Below are 11,101 nucleotides of genomic sequence, written 5' to 3'. Positions count from 1 at the left end.
AGATAATAGAAATAATAATATTAGCTAAAGAAATCTTTATAATAATCTTTCTAGATTTTTTACTAGCTACTGGATTAGATTATTTTTAGATTTATAAATAAAATATAGCTCGAAGAGCTATAAGTAGGATTAGAAATAAATAAAAAATTAAAAAGTTCTATATATTATATATAGAATAGTTAAAAAGAATAGTAAGATTATTAGAATTAAAAAATAGAATAGATCAGATAAATAGAATAGATATATTAGATCTGTACTTTGATAAGTATCTTTATTTAAACTTAGTATTAGTTATCTATATATCCTTTTAAATAATAAATAGTATTAGTTGGATATTCTAATTAATCCGGGAATTAAAGTCTGTGGATATTATATATTATAGGATTTTTATAGCTATATCAGCTACTATTTATTTTAATTTTTAAAATATTTTTTATATTATAATTTAATATAATTTTAATAAGATATTTGTATTATAAAATTTTATATTTATAACTAATATATATAGCGGCTTCGGCCGCAGGCTTTCTATTAATATAATAATAATATACTTTATAAAATTATAAAATTTATTTTTTTTAATATAATTTTAAAATATTTTTTTCTATTTTTAGTTATATTTATTACAAAAATCTTACCAGCTATAATAGTTTTAGACTAATATATATTTATAAAATATTTTTTAGAAATTATTTTTTAGATTAAATATATATAAATATTATATATAAATAGTTAATATATTAGTCTTAATATTTAAATATATTTATATTAGATTATATAATAAAATTTATATTTTAGTATTTTAAACTATTACAGATATATATATTAAAATAATAGAATTCAATAAAATCTTATATATAATAATATTTAATAATAATAGTTTATAATATTAAGATTACTATAATATATCTATAGATATAATAAAATTATTTATTATCTAAAAAATAAAATTATTCTTATTTTTAATATTAAGTTTTATTTTTTTTTAATATATAAAAGCAGCGGAGGTAGTTTTTATTTAAAATCTTAGAACCAGATCTTTATAATATATAATAAAAATAGAAATAATTCTTATTTAAAAAACCAGTAAGATCTTTTTATTTAAAAAAAATTATTTTAATATTTAATATTATTAATAATACTTCCGGATAAATTCTTACTATTAGAACTTAAAAAATAATTTTTTTATTTATAGATTAAAAATTTTTTTTTATTATTATTTTTTTTATATATCTTAAAAGATGTCTATAATAATCTTTTTTATAGTTATATATATAAAATATCTTAGAAAATAATAAAAAAATAAAGTTTAGATTTAAACTTATTTATAAACTAAAAATTTAATAATATTTAATAAAATTATTTACTATTTATATATAACTAGCTAAATTAATATTAGATTATTATTCTTTTTCAGCGGTATAAACTAGACAGTATCTTAGTTTTCTAATAATAAAAAAAACTAGCAGTAGAATATATAAAAATATTTCTAATATTATTATTATAATTATTATTATATATATATAATTTAAAAAACTTAATATTATTAAAGTAAATAATTTTTTTTAGATTTTTACTTATAGATTTAAAATATATAGCTGTAATTATTCTTATAACTAATAAAATAGCTGATTTATATTTATAATTTAAGTTTATATTTTTTAATATATTAAAAATTATTAAAGTTAATTAGAATATAAATTCTATAGCTGTATATATAAAATTATTTAATTAATATAATATTAAACTTAATATTAAAATATTTATACTATTTTAAAATTAGTAATAATTTTTCATTTAAAAAAATTAAATAATTAATAATATAAACTATTATTTTTACTATCTTTAGCTAAAAATATTCCAGTAGACTAATATTAATTAATATTATTCTAATTATTAATATAATATATTATTTATATTATTTTATATAAATATTTTAATAATAGTAATATAAAGCTAATATGAAACATATAATATTTTTAGACTTATATTACTTTTTAAATTTTATAAACTTATAGTTATTATTAAAATATTATTTTATAATATATTAACTAGTAATATTTTTATATTACTTATTAAATATAATTAATATATTACTCGCTTTATTTTTAAAATTTTTTAATAAGCAGATTTTTATACAGCTAATAAAAAGATTAATTAATATTAAATAATATTTCTTATTTTTAATATTTATAGATTTTAAATATTAAGTATTATAATTCTAAATATTTTATAAATTTTATTTTTTATTATTAGTTTTTATAATATCTTTTTTATATATTTTTTTTATATTGTAAATTTTATATTCAAAGACTGACTTATAAACTATTTTATTATTAATATTTTTTATTATAGTAATTAATTTTAGCTTATCTATATAATCTAAATAAGAATATTAAAAATATAGATTAATAATAATAAATTAAAAATATTTAAATAATTTATTATTTTTATATATTTTAATAATAAATACTTTACTATTTTATATATAACTAATAATACAACCAGTATTAAAATCTTTAATTTAGTAGTTTTTAATATACTAAATAATATTATAATCATTAAATATTTTTTTTATTAATAATAAGCTATATAAAATATAAAAATTATATTTTATTTTTATAATTAATTTAACAGCTTTATTATTTCTGATATTAAAATATAATTTGATTTTTTTATATTCTTTGGTTTTATTATATATATTAAATAAGTTAAGATATTAATATATTTCTTTAAATATTTATATTTTATATTTAATAAAAAAGTTAAAATATAATATTAATATATATCCGGTATTAGAATTCTATATTTATATAATAAAACAGTTTTTTTTTACTATATTTTTTAGTAATAATTATACTAATAAATATATTAATATAATAAGAATATATAACAGCTGTAAGATTTCCTTCTGCAGTAGAAGATCTATAGTATTATATATAAATTTATAGTTTTTATTTTTAAAAATATATACTTAAATAAAAATAAAAATATAAATTAATACTATATTTATATTTCTTATAAAAAATATATTTATTATTCTTTTCTTTATGTAAAAATAATCTTTAAGTCTAAATAAATTAATTATTAGATTAATTATTTATTAGCTTCTTCGGTAGTTATATAATACTATTCTTTTATTTTTTTAATATATTTATTAAAACTATATTTTTTAATTTATTTTTTTAGGCACCCGCAGGGCTGTATTTATATAATTAATATTTATTTTTTATTTTTAGTGATATTTTTAAAATAAATAACTAAATTAAAAAATTTAATATTATTATAAACATTATTATTATTTCTACCGATATTATTTTTATATATTATTATCTATAATAAAAAATTATTTTTTAAGTAGTATAAAAATAAATAATAATATAAATATTTATTTTACAGCCGAAAGTCTAGATATCGGAGTATTTATATTAAAATATATTAATAAAATATAATAGTTTTATATACTATAAAACCTTTATACTTAAAAAATTAATAATTATAGTTTATTTTCTAAATATATCTTTTTTATAAATGATTCTATAAATAGCAGTAAATATCTTATTAATATATTTAAATTCTAAAAATTAATTTAAATATTTTTCAAGTATATCTTTTAATAATAAACTTATAATCTATTTATTAATTAAAATTAACTATTATTTTTATATATTAAAATATTCCTCGTCTAGACCTAATTATAGTACGATCCTATTAATAAAGTCTGTTATATAATAAAAATAAAAATTTGTTTTAATAATATATAATTAGATATTCTATTCTTATTAATTTGTAAAAAATATTAATAATACTAATAAAAAGTCTAACAGCTTATTAAAAAAACTTTATATTTTTTTAATATTATATATAATATTAAATAATAGTATTTTTATTTTTTAACACAGCTTTCTAATCTAGTATTCTTAATATATATTAAAAATATTCCAGCTATTAATTAACTGGCTGCAGTACTACTTAATATATATAAAAACCTAGAGATTAAAAAAATAAAAAAATATTCTAAATAATATAAATTTAATAGATATAAGATCTTTTAATAAAATGTTAAAAAATTATAATTAAGAATATAATTAATATTAGAGCAGCAGCAGCTAATATAAGATTTATTATTAATTTTAAAAATATTATAATTTAAAATATTAGTTAATAATATTTATTATAGAATTCCTTACACGCTTCAGCCGCAGCCTTTTAGCTTACTTACTTAATTTCTTATATATTTTAACTGCAGTTCTTTAGCTTGCTTGCTTAATTTCTTATATATTTTAACTGCAGCTCTTTATTAAAATAAGTAAAACTACGGATACCGGTGTAGTTTTATATTTAAATAAACTATAATATCCTGTATATTTTATTAATAACCGAAAAATAAACTAATATATTTAATTAATATTCTAAATACTTAAAAATCTAATATTAATATATAGATTTTATTTTTATAGATAAAAAGTAGTATTAATTTTAAAATTATATATATAACTAGTATATTATTATAATTAGTAATACAGCTGGTATATTATTTATTAATATATTTTATTATTAATTATATTATATAATATTAAATTAGCTGGTTAGTTCTAGTTATAACTAAATAATAGAAAACTATATAACTGTTAATTTTATTTATAACTAGATATTTTATTTTTATACTAAATATATTAATATTATTTTTTTATTTAATCTTAGTTTAGTATTATATTATATTTTTATTATTTAATTTTATTTTTTTAATATATTTTTAATATTATTTAATCTTAATATTTTTAAGCTTATTACCGGGCGATTATATAATATATAAAAAACTATTCTAAAGTAAGACTACTAGTTTAATATATAATTATATTTATTAAATAAGTTTATAAAATTATTAATTAATTATATAATAAATTTATTTTTATAAAATAGATAGATCTATAGAATATAATTCTAATATTAAATTGAATAATATTATTAATCTAATTTAATTTTTTTATAAACTAGGTTTAAATAATTTTATTAGCTATTTTAAAAATAAAAAATTAAAAAAATAAATTTTTATAATATTTTTTATAATTTTATTTATTTTTAGTTAATTAATTAATTAATTGATTATATCCATTATACTCAGGTGCGGCCCTGTATAAGGCTATATCTAAGTCGCTAAAAATACTAGTAGATTATATACAAATAGGACTTTTTTATTTTAGCTAATTAATAATTCTAATATATATTAACTAGTTCTATAGATACTAGCAGGTTCTTTTAGCTTTAATTTATATATATATATAGACTAATTTATACAGTAAGATTGTCTTTTATAAATAATATTATTTATTAACTAATTTTTTAATTTTTTAGATCTTTTTTATTTAAAGCTATTAACTAGTTTTTTTAGTTTCAGCTGGTTTTTATAGTTTTAATTTATATATAAATTACTTTATATAGTAAAATAATTCTAAAACTATTAATTAATTTTTTTTTATATTTTTTATTTTTTTAATTTATTATATTTTATTAATAAGCTGAAGAGTTTATATTAAATTAGTTGCTTATAATATTTTTTATTAGTTTATAATTTTTATAGCTAATTAGCTTTTTTATTAGCTATTATTATCTCAGACTAATATAAAAACTATTAATAACCGGTTTTTAGTTTTATTAGCTAGTTAGTTACCGGTTAGCAATACTTTTACAAGCTGGCAGATATTATTAGTTATTAAATTAAATACTTAATTACAAAAATAATCAATAAAATATTAGTAATTAGTAGATATTATTTAAATATTTTAATATAATCATCTATTAAAAGTTTATTTTAAAATCTGTTTTTAGTAGTAGTATTATTATTATTATTATCAATAGTAGATAAAATAACCGGCTAGTTATTAAAAAAAATAATTATTTATTTTATTTATTATAATTTAATAAATATTTTTTTTAGTAATTATAAAAAATTAGGATTTCTGCTAGCTTTCTAAAGAGTCTTATAATATAAATAGTTTAAAAAAATATAATATATAATTTTTAAAATTTTTTATAAAAGTAATCTAAATCATTTATTTATTTAATAAGAATAAAAAAATTATTAAAGTTTATTTTATTTATATAAACTTAGAATAAGACTATTTTTTAAAAGCAACTTAGTTTATTATACTATTAAAAACTTTTATTTTTTTTAATTTTAGTATTTACTACCAAAGAAAGTTATTATATATTAATTATTATTAGTTTATTTATTAAATCTTTTTACTACTTATTTTAATTTAAGTTTTTAAAAAGAATTTAAAAATTATTTTTATTTTATTTTAAATTTACAGCAGTAGACTATAGAAGCTGATTTTATTTTATTATTTTATAGTCTATTTAACTATTTTATTAATATATTTATTTTTTAAAATATTTATATATACAGATATGTAGTAGAAGATAATATTTTTAATTAATTCAATTGATAATTCTTTCTATTAAATATTATTTGAATACTAGTCCCGGGTTTTTTAATATTTAAAGAATATTTTAATTATTAGTATACATTTTTAGAAGATTTTAAAAATTAGATTATCTCTTATTATTTAAAAAGTAAAAATAATATTAGCTAGTTCTATTATTAGTATTATATATTTTTATTTTATTTTTATATAGATTATAAAAACAACTATTAAAAAAATATTAATTTATTTTATTAGATTAATATTAACTAATAATTTCAATTTATTAATATAAATTCTTATAATAGCTGGAACTATATTTATATAAATCAAATATATTATAAAAGTTTTTTTTTGATAATATTAATTATTATTTTTAAAAAGTACTATTATAAAAAAATTATAAAAAAAAGTTTTTATTTTATTATAATAAATCTAATATTAATATTAAATTTTAGATCTTTTTCTACGGATTTTAAAAGTAATCGGAAAACCGGATTATAATAGAATATTTATTAATTAATAAAATAAGTATATAATAAAAAAATAACAAGCTAAAAAAATTTATAAATAAATTCAATAAAAATATTTTAAAATAAATAAAAACTAAAGTTTAATATTAAAATTATAATATTTATTAAATAAAAGTCTTTAAATATAATCTTATTTATATAATATTAGATCTTATTAAATATATAAATCTATTAATTATATTATTTAGTATAATTATAGATTTAGGAAGTATACTAAACTAATATATTTTATATTATAATAAAAATAATATAAATAATATCAAAAAATATTATTCAATAAAAATAAGGTTTTAATTAGATTCTTTTAGCATTTTAATAGTCTATAAAACTTTTAAAATATAGATTTTTATATATTAAAAATAGATATTAAATATAAAATATTTATTAAATAATATTCTAAAAAATTAAATTTAATGTTTTCTTTTAATAAATCTTTTTTTAAAATCTAGTATAGTAGATATTTCGGACTTTGAAAGAAATCCGGTTAATTAGTATTAATATCCGGCTATAAATTTAAATAATAAGTTTAAAAATTATTTTTTATTAAAGCCGGTTTTAATAAGATTTATATTAATATATTAATTATTTTTTAAACTTAGAATAACTAATATAGCAGATTTAGAAGCTGGTTTAATAATAAATTTAGAAAAGAATTTAAAGTTTTTTTAATTATTTTTAATTATTTAAAATAATCGTAAGAAATAAAACAAAATTTTAAGAATATAAATACTAATATATATATAATTAATTATATTTTATAAATTTATTAAACTTTTTGATTTAATATATTATAATTTTTTTTATTATTTTTTATTATAATAGTTATAGTATTATTAATATAGCTAATATTTTTTATAAATTTATTTATTATAAGATTTTTATTATAAAATATATAAAAAATTAAAAATAATAATAAGTTTTAAAACATATTTATATTGATTTATCTCTAGAAATAGATATATTTAAATATTATTAGAATAGTATATTATTTTAAAAAAAGTTTAATTTAATAAATAATTATGTTTAGAATATAATATTTATAGAAATTATATAATAGTTTTAAATAATTAATTTTATTCAAAATATCAGAGATATTGAAATATAAAATTAATATAACTTTTTTTAAATTATAATAATAATTTTAATTATTATATAAAATATTATTTTAGTTCTTCGGCTGCAGCAGCTATTAAAATAGTTTTTTAAAAATAATAAATAAACTTTTATTAAATGATTTAACTAAATAATAATTATATTTTTTAGAATTTTATTTAAAATATTAAAATATTTAATAGAATAATTAATTAATATATTTTAAATATTTTATAGTTATTTTTATGAGATTTATAAAAAATAATAGTAGTTTATTCTTAAAAATATAAAAAATAGTAGTTTTTTTTATATAATAATTAAATAATTTTATTAATAAAAAACTAGTTTAGAAGTTTTAGAAGCCGTAATTATTTATAATATTTAATTAAAAATATTATTAGACTTAAAATTTTTATTAAATATTAACTAATAGATCATTTTTATAATTTTAATAATAATAATAAAAAGTTATTTTATTTTTTAAATAAATATAACTAATAATATTAATAAGATCTATTAAAGAAATATTAAAAAAGAACTATTAAATAAAATTTTAGTTTTAATTTTTGAAAAATAATATATAATATTATTTTTTTTATAAAAAGTATATATACTAAATATAAAAAATAGTTTTTATTTTATTTTATTAAATTTTATATTCTATATAAATTACTACTAAATTTTTTTATATAATTTTAATAAATTTTATAATAAAATCAAATAATTTATTTTTTTATTATCTAAACTATATATTAGTATTCTAATACTTAGATTTTAAAAATATAATAATAGATTTATTAAAAATGAAAAATATTTTATTTTTATATTTATATAATGTTTTATAAATAGTAGTATAATAGATTATAACTAGTTTTAAAATATAGAATAATTTATAATTAAAAAATAAATAATTTAATATTTTTAATAATTTAATCTATTAGTTTATTAATAAGACTATTAATAATAATAGGTAATATAAAATATTATTTATCAATATAAAAAAAATGATTATAATAATAAATCTAATAATATTTATTATTTTTTGTTTAAAACTATTATAACTAGTAAGACTTTTATAATAAATATAACTAAAGATATAAAAAAATGCTTTAAAATTATACTAAAAGAAATAAATTTTATAATTTTATAAAATATATTATCATTATACTACTAGAAGATCTACCGCCGAAGCTGCTATATATATTAATAATAAATATAAAATTATATAATATTAATATTTGATTAAAATTATATTAAATTTCAATATTAAAAATATTTTAAAAATTAAAATAAATAATAGCTAATATAGCTATTAAAATCTTATAATATATAATATCTATAGATTTTAAGTCCTGGATTAATTGGAATATTTAACTAATACTATCTATTACTTAAAAAATATATAAATAATTAATATTAAGTTTAAATAAAAATATTATTTTTATAAAAATTATAAATTCCAGCTATTATAAATATTAGATTATTTAAATAAAAATATTTTATATAAATAGTCTGATTTAAAAAACATATTCTAATTATATGATATAATATTTATATATATTAATAAAGTCTTAATTCTAAAAATTTATATTACTATTAAAATACTTTTTCAATAATTATATTAATTAAAAATAATAGAAACTAAATGTAATAAATAATAAAAAAAATATATTTAATTTTATTAATTAGTTATTTAATATTTATATTTTGTTAATAAATAAATATATACTATAACAACTAATAACAGTAGATAGAAATAATATTTTAAAATATATTAAATAATTTATAAAAATTATTAACAGCCCGGTCTTAATTTTAAAAATAATTATATTCTAATTTTAAATAATATTATTTTAAAGTTTATAATGATTATTATTATACTTTTATAATTATAGTATATCTAATATAATATTATTATAATATATTTTAATATTAAATTCCAAAAATATTCTATATATATATACTAACCAACAGGTTTCCGTGAATTATCTTATAAGATCTAATATTAAAAAAATATTATATAATTTTAAATAAATAATATTTTTTTAGAATAAAATAATTAATAAAATATTTTATATACTTAGATTTAAATTATTAAAATAAAAGATTTATATTTATATTTATAAAAAAATAATTTTATTTTTATATATAAATAACTTTCTTTTCGCAGCGCATAATATAGTAGAAATTAAAATTATATTATATAAATTTAAAAGAATTTTATAATTAAAATATTTTAATAAATTAATATAGTTTTTAAATAATTTAATATATTAAGATTATAAAACTAAAATACTAACTATTAATTAGTATATATATATTAATAAACTTTTTATAGACTATAATATAACTAATTATTATATAAAAAAAATCTTTATAAATTCTAATTATTAGAATATAATATATACAAATCTTAATTTTATTAATGTAAACTAATATAAAAAAATACTAAAAAAACTAAATTAATTAGTTTTAAAAATGTATATTAATTTTAAATATATTATATATTATTTTTAATATTAAATAGCTTTTTTATAGTTAATTAATAAAAATATTATTAAATATATTTTATATTATTTTAAAAGTTTTATATTTAATATTATATACAGCTAAGATTTTAATAAATAATTTAAAATTTATATTAATATTTTATATATAAATAATAATAATATAAAATCTATAGAAATCTATATTATTATATATATACATTTTTTAATATTATAATTTATATATAAATAAATAGTTTTAATAATTTTTTTATACTATCCAAATATATAATATTTTATAAAGTATTTTATAAATTATATTTTTATATAAGTCTATTATAAAATTAGATTTATTTATTAATAAAAAAATAATTATATATATAGACTTTAATAATATAGTTAATCTTATTTATATATTCATAATTTTAAAATTAATATAATAGATTAATATCAGATTATTTTATATAAAAAGTATATATTAAAATAATAAAATAGATTTTTAATATATTAATATAAAAGATAATCTTATAAATAGTCTTATTAAACTACTTCTTACAATAGATTT

The sequence above is a fragment of the Aspergillus aculeatinus genome (genome assembly GCF_003184765.1).
Source record: "Aspergillus aculeatinus CBS 121060 unplaced genomic scaffold BO66scaffold_93, whole genome shotgun sequence".
Classification (NCBI taxonomy): Eukaryota; Fungi; Ascomycota; class Eurotiomycetes; order Eurotiales; family Aspergillaceae; genus Aspergillus; species Aspergillus aculeatinus.
Note: the sequence above shows the minus strand (reverse complement) of the source record.